Below are 18952 nucleotides of genomic sequence, written 5' to 3' on the forward strand. Positions count from 1 at the left end.
CGAGGTTAAACACTGGCCCTTGTGACTTCTCCATTCTTGTACAAGGGAGCTAGGAGCAAGTGCCATCACATGAGGGTGGGGAAAGCGTTTTAACCTCGTTTACGTTCCAACCAGAGTGACTTCGAAATTATATGTTACTTTTCCACTAAAGCGGTCCAATACTAAGAAGTGGGATCAAAGCAAAACTTAACACCAAAAAGGGAGTTTGTTCCTTCCAAACCCTTCACAATATCATATTAGACCAACACCGCTATCACACCCCCCACCCAAATTAAATGCCTGTTCGTTCTTCCTTTTCTGTGTTTATTTTTTTTACTATTTATATATATTTTAGCAGACACCCTAGAGCAGGGATATGCAATTAGCGGACCTCCAGATGTTGCAAAACTACAATTCCCATCATGCCTCTGCCTCTGGGTGTCATGCTTGTGGCTGTCAGAGTCTTGCTATGCCTCATGGGACTTGTAGTTCTGCAACAGCTGGAGGTCCGCTAATTGCATATCCCTGCCCTAGAGAATCAAATGGTGGTTGTTGCAATATTTTATGTCTCACTGTATTTTTGCAGCGGTCTTTCAAGCACAATTTTTTTGGGAAAAAAAATACACTTTAACTGCTTGCCGACCAGCCGCCGCAGTCTTACGACGGCCGGTCGGCTCTGCTGGGCGAGATCACGTAGATCTACGTCATCTCTCCCAGCAGCCAATAGGCTCGCTCCTGACTCCCGCGTGCGTGCCTGGCGGTCGCGATCACCGCCGGGCACCCAGTAAACACACAGCTCTCGGTCCTGTCAGGGGAGAAATGCCTGACTGTCTGTTCATACAATGTATAAACAGCGATCTGTCATTTCCCCTAGTGAATCCACCCCCCTACAGTTAGAACACACCCAGGGAACATATTTAACACTAGGCGGCGGAGAAGGGGTTAACCCCTTCCCTGCCAGTGGCATTTTTATAGTAATCAATGCATTTTTATAGCACTGATCGCTATAAAAATGCCAATGGTCCCAAAAATGTGTCAAATGTGTCCGCCATAATGTCGCAGTAATGAAAAAAAAAAAAAAACGCTGATCGCCGCCGTTATTAGTAAAAAAAAAAAATATTAATAAAAATGACATAAAACTATCCCCTATTTTGTAAACGCTGTAACTTTTGTGCAAACCAATCAATAAACGCTTATTGCGATTTTTTTTACGAAAAATATGTAGAAGAATACATATCGGCCTAAACTGAGGAAAAAATTTTTTTTATATATATTTTTGGGGATATTTATTATGGTAAAATGTAAAAAAAATATTAATTTTCTTCAAAATTGTCGCTCTATTTTTGTTTATAGCGCAAAAACTAAAAACCGCAGAGGTGATCAAATACCAGCAAAAGAAAGCTCTATTTGTGGGGAAAAAAGGACGCCAATTTTGTTTGGGAGCCACTTCGCACAGCCGCGCAATTGTCAGTTAAAGCGACGCAGTGCCGAATCGCAAAAAGTCCTCTGGTCTTTGACCAGCAATATGGTCCAGGGCTTAAGTGGTTAATGAATCACACGCTAACCAGTAACGTTAGCCCAATGTTTTTTGTATAATGATATTACGCCATGAGAATTGGGATCTAATTCCAAGCAAAAAAAATAATGGGCCAGATCCACAGTGAGAGTACGCCGGCGTATATACTGATACGCCGGCGTACTTTCAAATTTCCTGCGTCGTATCTTTAGATAAAATCCTCAAACCAAGATACAACGGCATCTGGGTTTGATCCGACAAGCGTACGCCTTCGGATCGTAGATGCAATACTTTGGCGTCCGCTGGGTGGAGTTTGCGTCGTTTAAGGCGTCGGGTATGCAAATTAGCTATTTCCGACGATCCACGAACGTACGCCCGGCCGTCGCATTCTCTTACGTCGCCTCTAGTCGGCTTTTTCCGGCGTATAGTTAAAGCTGCTTTTTTGCAGCGTATAGTTAGATTTGCCATGTTAAGTATGGCCGTCGTTCCCACGTCGAAATTTGAATTTTTTCTTTTTTTTGCGTAAGTCGTCCGTGAATCGGGATGGACGTAAGTCACGTCTAAGTTTAAAAAATGACGTCCTTGCGACGTCATTTCACACAATGCACGGCGGGAAATTTAGAAACGGAGAATGCGCAGTTCATTCGGCGCGGGGAGACGCTTCATTTAAATGAAACACGCCCCCCAATAGCCGATTTGAATTCCGCCGCCAGAGATACATTACGCCGCCATAACTTACGGCGCAAATTCGTTGTGGATTTGAAACAAAGCCAAGTAAGTTACGGCGGCGTAGCGTATCTTAGATACGCTGCACCGGTGCCGATCTATGTGGATCTGGCCCAATGATTCTAATTTTAGCCAGCATCGTGCAGCTCTACATTACAACTACCAGGAAGCTGCAGGACTAGGCTGAAGGTCAGGGCCAGGCATGTCATCGGCAGCGGTCTGTCCGAAGAGGCAGTCAGATGAAGAGTCACCCAAACAGTAGATCACAGCAGGACAACACTGGATTTACTGTGCTTGTGAAGATGTGTTTTGAAGATAATCCAGGAATACAGGCAAGAGGAGAAAAAAAAATACATGGGGAAAGTTATGATTTTTTATAAAGGGAGCTAGGGGCAATATAGTAGACTGGTAGTTTTGCTCTATACAGGCAAAGCACAAGTTCACTTTGGATTCTAAACTGGATGGGTCTCGGTCATGCTTCTGTTCTTGTTCTGTCCTTTGCAATTTGTACCTTTTTCTATTTCACGTGCAATCCTGCGTAACGTGTTGGGAGTTTTACAGGGTATGTTATTTAGATGAATGTAGAGAACCCTATAAAGACAAACAGAACTGCTACACTGGACATAATGGCTGAAAGTTCATCAGGGTCTTTCCTTTGAATTTACGATCTCCTGGGCCAGAAAGCTAAAATCAATAGATTCTTCATAAAGCCATCTCCGAAGTAACAAGACGGACGAAACAGATGATAATACTTTAATGTTTCCTGTGCCTTTACTGCTGTGCGTATTTCAACTGGACACCAAGATATTGGTTTACTTATTAACAGTATTATGAACAGTGACATGGGCAATTTATAGCAAATCCATGCTTTATGGGGGAGATAAGGGAGCACATTCATCTTCATCATGAGGGAAACAAAAGCTGCATTTTGCACATTTAGGATGGAGCATTAAGGCCTAGCTTAATAAATACATTGACTGCATTCTTTCAGTCACTCTTACTGAAATGCATTAGCCTGTGTTGCAAGTCATGTCTGATTGCTGTAATCATCAATCAAAATACGTTACAAAGGTTAAGACAAAACTGCAAAACACATCTGAAGCCGGCACAGAAATCATTCAGTATGCATGTCATTTGGGTCCCTAGAAGCATAAAAACCCATTTCGGCTAACAGGCTTTTCATACCAGATGAAGGGACATTATGTTCAAGTACTCTCCCCCGGCCAGAGCACACTAGATTGGAATCATCGCTATTATTCTGCCATATCGGCAGCTCAACGGCATTTAAAGGGAATGTGACACAACTTCCATACATCTGTAATACCAGAATATCTATCTGCATTACAGTGTGCGGGAGCGAATGCTTAAGAAAAAGCTGTCACTTTCTAACTAAACTAACGTATTCATCAGTCTGATGTGGTTCATGAAATGGTATAATAAATATTGTTTAGAAATAATGGCTAGCTCCAGAGCTGGCTTTCCACAGACAGCATTAGCTGAAAGTTTGCTCAAAGCATCCATTTTAGGTACTTCTACATTACATCCTTATTGTCATCCATTCCTACACCCCTATCCTTCCTATGCATTTAATATTTTATCCTTCCTACAAGACAACCTTCCACACCGCTATCCTTCCTACATCTACAATCAAATCCATCTTTCCTACAGTCCTATTATCTAAATGATATGCCTCCTACACCCCTACCTCCCACATTGAATGTCACCTGCACCCCTAACTTCTATACCCTACATACAATCTACATCGTATGCCTTCTACACACCTACCTCCCACATTGAATGTCACCTGCACCCCTAACTTCTATACCCTACATACAATCTACATCGTATGCATTCTACACCCCTATCTTCCACATCATATGTCTTACACCCCTACCTTCGACATTGTATGCGTCTTACACCCCTACCTTCCACATTCTATCCATCTTTCCTACACCCTACCTTTCACATTGTATGCCTCCTACACCCCCATCTTCCACATCGTATGTCTCTTACACCCCTACCTTCTACAGCCTATTATCTACATTGTATGCTTCTTATACCCCTACCTACCACATTCTACCCATCCTTCCTACACCCCTACCTTTCATTGTATGCCTTCTACACCCCTACCTTCCACATCATATGCTTCTTACACCCCTATCTTCCACATTCTATCCATCCTTCCTTCACTCACATCTTCTACATCCCAAGCCTTCCGCCTACATTCTACTTCCTACACCCTATCTTCAATATCCCATGCTTCCTACATCCTTACCTTCTATATCCTAACATTTCTACAACCCTACTTTGGATATCTTTTCCTTTCTACACCCCTACCCTTTATATTCTGTTCTTTATACATACACTACATTCTATCCTCCTACACCCACCCCTACCTTTTAATTCTTAGCATTCCTACAACTGTCACCTACATTGTATGCTTTCTACACCCCTACCGTCTACATCTTCTTCATCCCTTCTACGCCCCAAACTTCAGCATCCTTCCTAAAATCATACCTTCTACATCCCATCTTTTCTTAAAATCCTACCTTCTACACCCTATCATTCCCACTTACCATCTGCATCCTATCCTTCCTACACTCCTACCTTCTACATTCTTCATCCCTCCTACGCTCCAAACTTCAGCACCCTATCAATCCTTCCTAAAATCATACCTTCTACATCCCATTCTTTCTAAAATCATACCTTCTACACCCTATCATTCTCACTTACCTTTTGCATCCCATCCTTCCTACACCCTATTCTTCATACAACCTCTCCTACATTCTATTAGTCTTGTGCCTCTTCCTGCAGCAAGTCACTTTGATGGTAAATGAGATTAAAGTTGATGTCAACACGATCACTAAAATACCAAATGTTAACATGTTAAAGTTTATTTTAAAAGTAATTTCAAGCTTTTTAAATCTGCAGTGATCATTAAATACCTGGCTATCCTACCATAATTGTTGCTGTTCAGGCACTTACTGTTGTAGATTGACACCACAGTGACCCTGTTACCCAGGTGCTTTCCTGCATTGTCACAGTGTTAGATGAGCTTGCAAATTATACTTCCAGCATTATGCAGGCATAACCCACTGGTGTCACCATCAGGAAACCCACCCCAAAAATGACATATAGCCATTACTGGAGTAAGTATATGTAAGCAAAGAGGCTGCAGGAGATCAGCAGCAGTGACATGTAACAAAGATTAACAATATTTTATAAAAAAAAAAAAAGATCGTTAGGATTTTGATTTATTTTAACCTTTTAAGTACTAGCAAATGTATATCCTTTGCTACAGGCCTACTAGTTTGACACCCCTTTTGAGTGAGAAGTGATTTGTAGCACATACCCTATTTATCGGCGCATACCAAGCACTTTTTTACCCTTAAAATAAGGGGAAAATCGTGGGTGCGCGATATACGCCGATACCCGCGCTCAGTTTGAATGCCTGCGCCGCCATATACCGAGTGCAGTACACTCGGCTACATTCGGCCAGGCTCGGCTTCACTCGTGCTCACACATAAACGTCACAGAGCGTGAGCACGAGCAAAGCCGAGCCTGGCCGAATGTAGCCGAGGGTACTGCACTCGGTATACGTCGGCGGAGGCGTTCAAACTGAGCGCGGGAAGCGGCAATGCGACGGGGAGACAGCGCGGGAGAAGCCGGGAGGACACCACCGAAGCTGCAGACGGATGCCGGACCCGACGAGGACGACACCACCGAAGCCGCAGACGGACCCAACGAGGACGACACCACCGATCCGCAGACGGACCCGACGAGGACGACACCACCGAAGCCGCAGACGGACGCCGGACCTGACGAGGCCGCCGCGCAAGACATTTTTTTTTACAGGAATGCGGGTCCACATTAGGGGTGCGCACTATACGCCGGAGTGCGCAATACCCCGATAAATACGGTAATCCTTTCTTTTGGGACAAAAAAAAAAAATACTTTTTGGTGGCGTACATGAATCTGTTATTAGATGAATTCACCTAAGAATATTCCACATCCTCTGATCTTATTTGGACTTTGTTAATTTGGTCTGACTTTCTGGCTCAGATCTACCACCTAACTGCCCTTCTTCAGTCCTCAGCGGTCAGTAAGAGCTCTCACACTGGACAAGGCATGGCAGTTGAGGCTTAGAATTAAAGTAACAAAAAAATAATAAAAAAGACCGAATGCTGTAACAAAGTGAAGCTAAATCAGAGAGGGGCAAAGAAGAAGCTTTTATAGAAACAATATAAAAATGACACAAATGATTAACATCTAATGGTTTCTACTCCTAAGTTGACCATACATGGATCAAAATTTGGCTGGTTGAGTGGGAACAGGTCAAATTTCAGCCCATGTATGGGCACTGTGGTTGTACATAAGTTGATCTAGTGGTTGATGTCTGTACAACTGCCCTGTTGGATTCTCCCCCGTTCGATCAGTGTATTCTGATGGCGGGGAAATCTCCCTACTGTCACAATACAATAGCGGAGAGGATTATATTATTTACCTTCAATATGTGAATCGGGTCAGTTTTGACTGTATATGCTGTATAGGCTGCCTAAAAGTGAACCAACACTAGACAATCTGTCTTTACATCTAACAACAACTATATAGTGCAAGTACAAGGATTTTCCTGATTTGAAACCAATTAAACAGATTACGTTTGTCCTCATATTACATAATTGTGGTAACAGAGATTGCACAATCAGATTGTATAGTGTATGGGAAGGTTTTTAAAGTTTAACTTGGTATTAATTCCCTGTCATTTAAAATGAGGACAGATGGTGGTATACTTGTTCTATTCCTGTACAGAACACTTAGACTAAGTTTACCACTTGCCAACCAGCTGCCGCAGGTTGGCTCTCCTGCGTGAACCGACATACCCATACGTTGTTCTGTGCATGTGAAATTGCACGCTGTGGGGGAGCTCCTGCAAGTCCGACGGGCTCTAAATCCGCTGGCCGCCCACGATCGCTGTACACAGAGGCAGAAAAGGGATCTGCCTTTGTAAACAAGGCGGATCCTCGTTCTGACAGGAGACATCTCAGTGGTTTCTAGTGATTGAGAACAGTGATCTCTATCATGTCCCAGGCAACCCATCACCCCTACAGTTAGAACACGCTGAGGGAACACATTTAACCCCTTGATTGCCTCCTAGTGTTAAACCCCTTGCTTGTCAGTGTCATTTATACATTGATCAGTGTCACTGGTCCCCAAAAAGTGTAATTTGGGGTCAGATTTGTCAGCCACAATGTCACGGTCCCGCTAAAAACTGCAGCTCGCCGCCATTACCAACTAAAAAATATATATATAAAAGTCTCTAAATCTATCCCATAGTTTGTAGAGGACTTTTGCGCAGACGCAACAATATACACCTATTGTAATTTTTTAAACCAAAAATATGTAGAATACATATAAGCCTAAACTTATAAACAATTTTTTTTTCTATATATTTTTTTCCAGATATGTATTATAGCAGAAAGTAAAGAAACAAACGTTTTTGTTAAAAATTGTCGGTCTTTTTTGTTTATAGCACAAAAAATTAAAACTGCAAAAGGTGATCAAATACCACCGAAAGAAATCTCGATTTGTGGGGAAAAAGGGACATCAATTTTGTTTGTTTTGTTGCACGGCCACGCAATTGTCAGTTAAAACGATGCAGTGCCATATCGCACAAATGGCATGGTCATTAAGGGGGCAATTCCTTCCGGTGCTGAAGTGGTGGCTAAAGGGGAAACTATAGTGTAGTTGCAGAATAAACGTGAACATTTGTTAATATAACAATATTAAAATGTTGATCTAATATTTGTACATGTTACCTGTACATTTCTAAGTGTTACATAAGAAAATGTAAAGAGTCTCCCCCTGGTGGCTATCTGCATTTTAATACAAAGACTTTCTCATCAACAGCTGTGAAGTTAAAGGAGTTGTAAATAAAATAAAAAAATTACGCTGAAATGACTGTTTACAGGGTATAGAGACATAATAGTTAACGGATTCCTTTTAAAAACAGATACAAATCAATCATATAAATGTACCTGTAGTTTCTAGTTTTGTTTTTGCAGGTTGTTTCCTGCCTCTCTGCTGTACAGAGCATACAGAGCCACAGAGCAGTGATGGTTTGGAAAACGAAACTGATCCAAAGGGGAGGTGCTGTGGGGTTTTAGACACACAGTAATCACACCTCCTTGATTAGTGACCACAGAGAGAAAGCTCCCAGCACTGTGGTTATCAGGAAACAGACAACCAGGAAGTGTGGAGATCAGAGAAGAATTACAGCAACTTGAGAGCAAAAACGAACAATGAGGACATGAAAACAGCACTGCATTAAGGTAAAGGAAGCTATTAAGATAAAAAAAAAAATCCTTTACAAACCCTTTAAAACAACAGACATACTTTCAGCATGCAGCTGTAAAGCAGTGTTCACTGTGTTGTTCCACCAGACAGGAAGTGAAGGCTGCCTATGTAATGAACAAATGTCGCTGCCCCAATGAATATGTACAATATTCTTACTAATAATTTACATTTACACAAATACAGTTACATGTAATCTGATCACCAGTAGTGATGTTGCATATACATTTACAAAAATGATATGGATTTCTGCACAAATTGGTCAAAAAATGTGATCTGATCTTCATTTAACAATAGACCATCGCAGTCTGCTTAAACTAATAACACACAAAGAATTAAATGTTACCATGTTTTTATTGAACACACCATGTAAACATTCACAGTGCAGGTGGAAAAAGTATGTGAACCCCTAGACTAATGACATCTCCAAGAGCTAATTGGAGTGAGGTGTCAGCCAACTCGTGTCCAATCAATAAGATGAGATTGGAGGTGTTGGTTACAGCTGCCCTGCCCTATAAAAAAAAAACACACACACACACACACACACACACACACACACACACACACACACCAGTTCTGGGTTTGCTTTTCACAAGAAGCATTGCCTGATGTGAATGATGCCTCACACAAAAGCGCTCTCAGAAGACCTACGATTAAGAATTGTTGACTTGCATAAAGCTGGAGAGGGTTAAAAAGTATCTCCAAAAGCCTTGCTGTTCATCAGTGAACAGTAAGACAAATTGTTTATGAATGGAGAAAGTTTAGCACTGCTGCTACTCTCCCTAGGAGTGGCCGTCCTGTAAAGATGACTGCAAGAGCACAGAGCAGACTGCTCAATGAGGTAAAGAGGAATCCTAAAATGTCAGCTAAAGACTTACAACAGTCTCTGGCATATGCCAACATCCCTGTTAGCGAATCTACGATACGTAAAACATGTCAGTATTACATTGTATATCATTGTATGTTGTGGTCGTTCAGGTGCTTATTTAAACGTTTCTAGAAACCATCGATGCCCCCCGCTGAGACCACCGCCTGTGGAAGAGAATTCCACATCCTTGCCTCCCTTACAGTAACAAACCCTCTATGTAGTTTAAGGTTAAATCTCTTTTCTTCAAATTTTAATGAGTGGCCACGTGTCCTGTTAAACTCCCTTCCGCAAAAAAGTTTTATCCCTATTGCGGGGTCACCAGTACGGTGTTTGTAAATTTAAATCATATCCCCTCTCAAGCATCTCTTCTCCAGAGAGAATAAGTTCAGTGCTCGCAACCTTTCCTCATAATATCCTCCAGACCCTTTATTAGCTTTGTTGCCCTTCTTTGTACTCACTCCATTTCCGGTAAATCCTTCATGAGGACTGGTGCCCAGAACTGGACAGCATACTCCAGGTGTGGCCGGACCAGCATCTTGCAGAGCGGGAGAATTATCATTTTATCTCTGGATCTGTTAATGGTCTATGTTCTCATTATATTACTGCAGCTCTCTAAACTTAATATAATCAAATACCTTAAATGATTGTCACTGATTGGAAGTTGATACTGGAAATATACACACAAATCACAATGTCAACAAACCAACCAAATGTGTTCAATTCAGTGAAGTCCTCTAAAGCTAGCCATACATGGATCAGAATTCAGACTGGGAGCCGCCAGCTATAGTCCCCAAAACTGATCCTTTTATTCTGATAGCAGGGAAGTCTCCTCATTGTCAGAATACAATAGCTCAGCAAAAAAAGTATTTCCTCCATCCACAGCGAATGTGAGGATGGGGGGAATTGGCAGTTTTTATTTGTTTAACCTGCTGGTAAAAAAAAAAGAAAGAAAAGAGGAATCATGTTTGGCGGGCATTAATACACACCTGAGGCAATGAGGAGCCCCATTTTGCTTTCAGCACAATCCTTCTATAGATATTGTGATAAAAATAGTGGCTCTTCAATGATGACACACAAAGGCGTCATTACATAAGTTAATTAATATTTTCATTAGCAGCCTGTGTCATAGAAATCAGAGCGCTTTATATCTGTTTAATGATGAAATCATACTAGCAGCTGAGGGCTTTCTGGGACTATTCAAAGCCGTCCACTGACACACAAACATGGATGTAACATTGGACAGATGTCAGGGCCCGGAAGCAGTATTTTTAACGACTGTTTTATTTGGAGAATATGTTTTAGGCAAAAGCACAGTATGGTACATAATTGGCTAATGCAAATAAATCTGTTTTGCTGGATTCAGAAGCGTGACCTATTTTAGAGTGCAAAATGCTCCATAGAAGGCCTTTCCTCTGCTCTGCCGTCTTCTTTCACACACACATTTTAGATGGAATAAATATCAGACGCAATTATACTGGGACTGTACTACACAGGAATCTGAAAAGGATTCGGCTTTGTGTCTTTAGTATTAGAGTACTTTGTAGGCTGGCACTAAAACTATAGATATACAGTAGATACCTTCCATGAGCAGATATATTCTACATATAATATTTTAAAGCTTACCTAGACATTTAGCATTTACAAAAATGTATTCTGCATACTTTTCATGGATTTTCTGATTCTGGTATCAATTGAAAAAGATAAAGGAGGACACCATAATGCCATTCTGCCCAACCGAAAGGCTACTTGAGCTCATTGGTACTTGCTGTGTTTTTCAGACCCCAAAAAGTAGGAGAATTGATTTCACAAGCAAACCCCAGCTCCAGGTTGGCGCACACCACAGGACTCAACAATCCTGCTTCCAAAGGGTGCCAAGCTCAGCTTGCCGCTGAATCAGACTCAACCAACACAAATCTGGACAGTTCCACGCCTCAGATCCAGTAAAAAGCCAACTTTATTTCAGATTTGTATCTATAAAAGCAGTACAGTGACAATGGGGTACAGAGACACAGCTGACACATTTTGTGCTATATTTAGGGCCAATTCATAACCTCCAGGTTATGAGTAAGCGATAAATATAGCACAAAATGCGTCAACTGTGTGTGTCTGTACCCTACTGTCATTGGACTGCTTTAATGGATACAAATATGAAATAAAGATTTTTTTTTACTGGATCTAGAGTGCAGCCATCCGACCTTGTGTTGGTTCAGTCTATTAATTTGCAAACGAGCTGTAATGCAGTGATCTCAGTCATATGTAACTTGTTCCAAATCTGACTCGTCTCCTGCGGGGGGGGGGGGCTCCAGTCTGACGATAGCTATACCAGGTTTGCTGTCTCAGATATATATATATATATATATATATATATATATATATATATATATATATATATATATATATATATACATATTACATATTATACATAATGTGTGACCTTTTAGTTGTTCTCCGGGGCTGCAGTTGAGATCCCCTTTCCCTTATAAGTGGACAATCAATGGCATAAATTCGGAAAAAAGTTAAAAGCAATTTTAGGCAACAAGTGAACTCTAATAATTTTACTACTAATGTGAAAAAAGCAGCTCTGCCAATGTCTGAAAGCTCATTAGGTTTACTTGAAGTGTATGAAAAGCCACATTTTTTCTTAATAGTGTTGTATAGCGCAGGGAAAGGCTAGAACACCCTTCAGGGTTTGAAAAAAAGGGAAACAAATGGCGCAGATTTATAATCCCACAACCTAATGCTGAAATCCAACTACCTCAAAAAAATATTTGATCTGTCACTAAACTGTATTTTATTGGTTGACAAGTGGGGTTTGATCCAATTAGTCTCAAGCATATAAATCGCACCTCATCCCTGGGTATAACAATTGAGAATAGAAGGGGGAATGGGGGAATGGGATGTTGGCAGTGCTAAATCGAAAGATTTCTAAGGTATCACAAAATAAATTAGTTTAATAATTTATTAAAATATAAAGATTGAAATTCATGTAACACATAGTACAAAGTTTAAAAACAATTTAGTCAGAACTTGGATGTTTGGGTTGCTGGAATTCCCCAGATTGGACAGCTGGTCGGTTTGAGGTGTTTTTTAAAAATTTATTTTGTGATACCTTAGAAATCTTTCTATTTAGCACCGCCAACATCCCATTCCCCCTTCTATTCTCAATTATCATACGCAGTACTATGCACTATGAGGGAAAAAGTATGTCAAATATCAAAACAACAGTGCTAAATATTGTCATAAAAACAATATAAAACAATGAAAGTGCAAGTGCTTCAACAAGGTGCAAAATAGTGTGTATTAACACTTATTAAAAGAAAATGTGCTGCGTGCAAAATCAATGCCTTCTTATTCATTCATCAAATTCATGAGGTGGTTCAAACAAAATATATGTGATTCAAGAAGTATAAGTTCATATAAAACCCACAAAGCAAAGTCTAAAAAAAAAAAAAAAAGTGATCAGAGATCCGAGTACTGGAAATCCTATCATGTAGAAAACACCCAGTCTGCTCCTTCACCACTTGCCCCAAAATGACTCACCAGAAGGAATGGCTGGTCAAATTATAAGCCAGCAAAAGTGCTCTATGTTAATCATCAGACGGGAGGAATCAAGACGCTGCTGCTACTGTTGTACCTACTTGTCAATCACTCTCAACATATTTGACATATTTATTTACCACATAGTGAATAGTACTGTGTATGATGGTTGAGCACACAACTTGTATACAGTTTAATCGACAGATCACATTCTTTTGAGGTAGTTGGGTTGTAGTATTAAGTTGTGGGATTATAGATTGATGCTGTTTGTTTCCCTTTTTTCACAGCTGAGTTACGGCACACCTCCTATTCTTCAACGCTACATCTGATGTAACAATACCAATGGACCCAGTTCCATGGTTCTTTTGATGAATAGATAGCCCAATGCTATTGGTATAATAGGAGGTGTGATATACGTTTTAAGGCAATATTGTTGTATAATGAATAAAAAAAAGCTTTTAAACACTGATGATTTGTATATTTTGGAGTAAAGCTTATTGAATTTTAATATATAGGTTATGGTGGTGCCTATAAAGTCCATCATCCAATTTACATTTTGTCTTGCAATTATATAAGGAAGTGGCACTTTTGTATCTCCTTTTGTATCCACAGTACCACTCTGTGATAATACACATAAAACCTTTTCCATTATGTTATAAATAAACTACACATTGGGTAGACAAAAAAAAAAAACTTTCTTGTGCATACAGCAAATGATGGGCAGGCCTTAAAAGGTATCTAAATGTCCCAAAACATTTACAAGTCCTTAGATATGGCACCTGCATGTTTTTTTTTATTTTCACTTGCTGATTCTGCCAGTACTACACGTCCTGTCTTGGATCATAATGGTCGCTCACCATGCTATATATTGAGAAGCAGCATTGCCTGCATTACATTTGGGGGAGGGGGGGGGTGTAGTTCACAGAAGATAGTGGAGAAAATGGATAATACTGTTTGAGACTTCTATTTGGTACACTTAGGATTTCTGGTTTCAAAGTCTACCAGTATTTTTCTGTTCTTATAATAAAAAAAAAAAAAATGTAGTCACTGCCAGCTAAGGACAGGCAACATATTACATTTTTGTTTTTGGGTTTAGACTTTACCGAGCAGGTGGGAAAAAAAAGTATGTTAAAGCCACAAAAAAAAAAACTTGTTTGTACAAGGGCTTTTGAAGAGAAAAAAGATCACGCCAGAGCACTGAATGGCGTGACAAAAAACTTTATTGCATGTTTTGTAGCCAGATGGACACTTTCAGGTAATTGTGCTTTAGAGAGCTGTGTACAGAGAAGTAGCTGATTGCTCCGTTCATGCAGGGAACACGGCACCGAACAGACGTTTCTTCCACTCCTATTCATCTGAGAAGAGTGCAACTGATTTCTAGAAGCCAACAGGTAGCAATGATGGTGATGTTTTTACTCAAGCGCGAGTCATTTTTAACAGATTTTCAGTAATAAAAAGCAGGAACCCACCCCACCATTTCTTAGCATGCTCTGAGCCGGAAATTTAATTATCAGTCTATGCTCTTGAACTAATACAATACATAGTCTGCTTGATAAATCAATCTTCTCAGAATTCAGTACATACAGTTAGTGGCAAAACGTATATAAAAAGTCTTACCCGTTAAAAAAAAAAAAAAAAAAAATGAAAAGTGAAGATTTGGTCCACCCAATTGGTCACTATGGCCAATAGCTACTGTTTTGCTTCTCATTTTCCTTTTCAAGTTGTTTTTGTCATTAACCCAAGTCACATTTCTCTCTCTGATACTTATTGTCCCAAGAATAGTAAATGTGCTCCTGTGATTACCTTGTCCCCCCCCCCCCCACTATTATTGTTAGTACCTTATGGCAGTATCTGATATGTTAATCCTGTTTAACTTTGGTTTGTAAACAGGGTTAAAAATGCAGCAAGAACATTATTAACCACTTTAGCCCCAGAGGATTTGACTGCCCAATGACCAGGCCATTTTTTTGCGATTTGGCACTGTGTCGCTTTAACTGGCAATTAAAACGGACAATTAAAGCCTACTGCTGCCATTCTGCCAACGTATATTGGCGTGCCGCAGTCGGCAAGTGGTTAAAGTGGAACCAACTTGGAAAAATAAAAATTGCAAACAGGCAGACTCTTTACTGCAGACATGCAATTTCTCTTCTGCAAAAAAAATACACCTACATATCTGTTTGTGATTCCATGTAGAATGTACACCGAGCTGTGCATGCGCAGTTGTGCCTGTGTGTTGGGATGACTGCACTTCTGTGCATCCAATCAAGATGGCAGAAGCCTGACTCCCAGAGAATGCCATGGAAAAGATGCTGGCACCGATGAGGGACCTCACTGGTGTTGGACTATAGGAAGGAGGAGGCAAGTATTCTTGCCTTTAGTTCAGCTTTAAAGTGGTAGTAAAGGCTTATTTTTGACTTGTACATACAGGTAAGCCTATAAGACTTGCCTGTAGGTACAGTGAATATCTCATGAACTTGCAAAGTTTAGGAGATATTCACAGTGCATGCAGCCGGTGAAGTCACCGACGTATGCGTTCTGAAGGGACGGCATACCTGTGCCGTCCCTCCGGAGCTCCGTGCTGCAGCCGTGATGTCATTGGTCAATCATGTGGCTGGAGCACTAGAACCCTGAAGGTAGACTGGGTGAAGATGGAAGCCCCGTCAGCGGTGATAGGAGGGCTTCTAAGGTAACTATTTTATATGCATTATGCCATTGTCTTGCAGGTTTTTTTTTTTTTTTAATGGTGCTGTTTACTATCGCTTTAAAGGTCATCTATAGCAAATTTGTTTTACGTTTTAAATAGCAGTTAACACTCACAGCAGGAAGCATAACAACATCTTCCCAAGGTGAGTTGATAGGCTCTTCAGCTGTAACTGGCATAGATGATCTGTAAGATTTCCTCTAACCTCTTGCTCCTGTGACAACTGTAAAGTTATGTTTTTTTCCATTGCTTCCTGCCCTAGTAGTGATAATAAGTACCAGCACAAAGAGAGGAGGCTCAGACTACCATTAAAAACAGACAGAGCTTTTAACCTTCTATCCCCCCACCCCAATAATAAAAAAAAAAAAAGATAAATGGAAAGATTTTTAAAGCAGAATTCCTGCATAAAACACTAACTAATCTTAAAAATGTCCCCACCCATCTCCTGCTAGCTATACCGACTAACCTGTGAAAAAAAAGTGTATACTTATCCAATTTCAGACTGCTTCAGTCTGGTCACATGATCTGGCTGCCCTGTGTCAGGCTGTGGCAGTTTCAGCAGAGAGGAGGGAGTGCCAACAGAGGTATTGTAGCCTATGGGTGATGTCACCGCTCCCAGATTTCAGCCGCTCTTCTGTCCCCTGCAGTTACTGTCCCCTGCGCGAGAGCCCGTAGCTATACGTCGGCTCTCGCGCAGGCCACTAGGGGCGGGTGCGCGCTGCTGGAGGCGCGTGCCCCCGATCGCCGCCGGCACACGCGATCGCTCGATACAGAGTGAGAAAAGGGAGCGGTGTGTGTAAACACACAGCTCCCGGTCCTGTCAGGGAGAGAAATGCTGATCTTCTGTTCATACAATGTATGAACAGAAGATCAGTCATTTTCCCATGTCAGTCCACCCCCCCTACAATTAGAACACACCCAGGGAACATACTTAACCCCTTCCCCGCCCCTAGTGTTAACCCCTTCACTGCCAGTGGCATTTTTATAGTAATCCAATGCATTTTTATAGCACTGATCGCTATAAAAATGCCAATGGCCCTAAAAATGTGTCAAAAGTGTCCGAAGTGTCCGCCATAATGTCGCAGTACCGGAAAAAAAATCGCTGATCGCCGCCATTACTAGTAAAAAAATAAATATTAATAAAAATGCCAAAAAAAATACCCATTTTGTAAACGCTATAACTTTTGCGCAAACCAATCAATTAACGCTTATTGCGTTTTTTTTTTTACGAAAAATATGTAGAATACGTATCGGCCTAAACTGAGGGGGAAAAAAAAAGTATTTTTATATATTTTTGGGGGATATTTATTATAGCAAAAAGTTAAAAATATTTATTTTTTTCAAAATTGGGGCTTTATTTTTGTTTATAGCTCAAAAACTAAAAACCACAGAGGTGATCAAATACCACCAAAAGAAAGCTCTATTTGTGGGGAAAAAAAGGACGCCAATTTTGTTTGGGAGCCACGTTGCACGACCGCGCAATTGTCAGTTAAAGTGACGCAGTGCCGAATCGCAAAAAGTGCTCTGGTCTTTGACCAGCAATATGGTCCGGGGGTTAAGTGGTTAAAAATGTTGTTAGCATGTTGGCAAGGGGCCAAGAAAGAATCAAGGAAGGCATTAAAAATTAGGCCGAAAAAACTTCAGCTTTAACGCAACACATAAAATACCACAACATCAACATTTAGTAGTACACTGCATTACTTGTAAGTCTCTTAGCAATCCCCATCCAAGCAAATGCATTTTTACAGCTTTGTTAAAAAAAGAAACACCCAAACTGTGGCCATTTAGGAGGAATGTTTTCTAACGGCGATACAATGGTTGCTATCTTCTAGCAGACTCTAGAACATCTTTAAAAATGTGAACATTATTTTTTCTTTCTATATCCCGCCACATTACATTTTAAACTAATGCTTTTTATAACATAACAAAAAAAAAAAACGTAAAAAAAAAAAAATCAAACAACTTTATCTTAACCGTATAACTGGCAAGACTTATCCCAGCTAGCAATTTGTTTAACATGAGGATGTTATTGGTCGCAGCCATTTAATCAGCTTCTGTTGGTTTCAATTTGCACTTTTAAAAAAATATTATTTTGCAGGAAAGTCAAAGAAGAACAGGCTGCATTGTTCTGTTTGGCTGGGATCCAAGGATCACTTACGTTCGAGTACTTTTACGGGAAGAGATAAAAGGGGGAAAAAAAATTGGGTTGATTAAAAAAGATTTGCATTAAAATATAAATTGCAGTGCATAAGAGAGTCTGAATCCATTGGTGTAGTAAAGGGACTATCTTATTTGCATATGAAAGGGCACAATTTATCGGGATGCAAGGATATTTATTGAGATGTAATTGTAAGCACAACGGTTATTTGACCGAGCTATCTTTGCGGAGAAGGTTTTCAAGTCAAGCAAAGTGTGAAAACTGTGATAGCAGAAGTTATTATCGGATAAGGCAGCAGCAAGGCAAAATGTCATATCAAAAGGGTGAAAGTGGCTGGTTTCATATACTGTATGGTAGCTCTTTAAATTAACTTGCTTTCACGAACCAGCAACTTGCTACTGGAGCTGTTACTAAAGCTTCTGTAGCTGAATGGCCTAAAGCGAGCGATGTACTAGGTGCTATTTTGATGAATAACGACAAAAATCTTGTCGATCCAAAAGCTAAGACAAAAAAAAATCAGTGTTAAGCATGGGAATAGTTGGTGAAGATTTTTCACAATGCTGGACAATTTGATCTCAACAACTGATCTCGCACAAAAAAATAATAATAATCTATAATGGAACAAGAAGACCAAGATGGTAAACAAAAACAGGGGGGGGGGGGGAATAAGGACGAAAAGGAAGTGGGGTGAATGTAGAAAGAGAAAGTAGAAGTAAAAAAAAAAAAAAAGTGTTGGGTGAGAGAACAGGAAAGAAAGGTTTTACCATTTCATAAATAGGTTTTAATAAATGCTACACGTTCGGTGAGATCACTTCTCTCTCCTTCCTTTTTATTGTCAATTTTGTTAAAAATCTCCTACATTTGAACTATATTCATTGCAAGAGTTTCTATCAAACTTTATGGGGGGGTGCCATTAACAATTTACTTGCACCTGGAAATTTTTGCAAAGGCAATGTGTTCACATGCCTTTCCCACACCACGGTTTGGTGTGAACCAGCCTGTAGAGAGTATTACCACAAAGAAGAAGCTCTTATTGCAGAGTATCAATGCAAGTTAACTTATCTCTATGCAGATTTCTGGAAAAGGCAGAAATGTAATCCTGTAAAAAAAAAAAAA

The 18952-nt window shown here is 40.3% G+C and overlaps 1 protein-coding gene across 2 annotated transcripts in view; it reads right to left on the bottom strand.

The window, feature by feature from the left end:
* Window positions 1-18952, bottom strand: part of DOCK1 (dedicator of cytokinesis 1) — a 529562-nt gene that overhangs the window by 201066 nt on the left and 309544 nt on the right. The window lies entirely within an intron of this gene.

The sequence above is a fragment of the Rana temporaria genome, chromosome 8 (assembly GCF_905171775.1).
Source record: "Rana temporaria chromosome 8, aRanTem1.1, whole genome shotgun sequence".
Taxonomy (NCBI): Eukaryota; Metazoa; Chordata; class Amphibia; order Anura; family Ranidae; genus Rana; species Rana temporaria.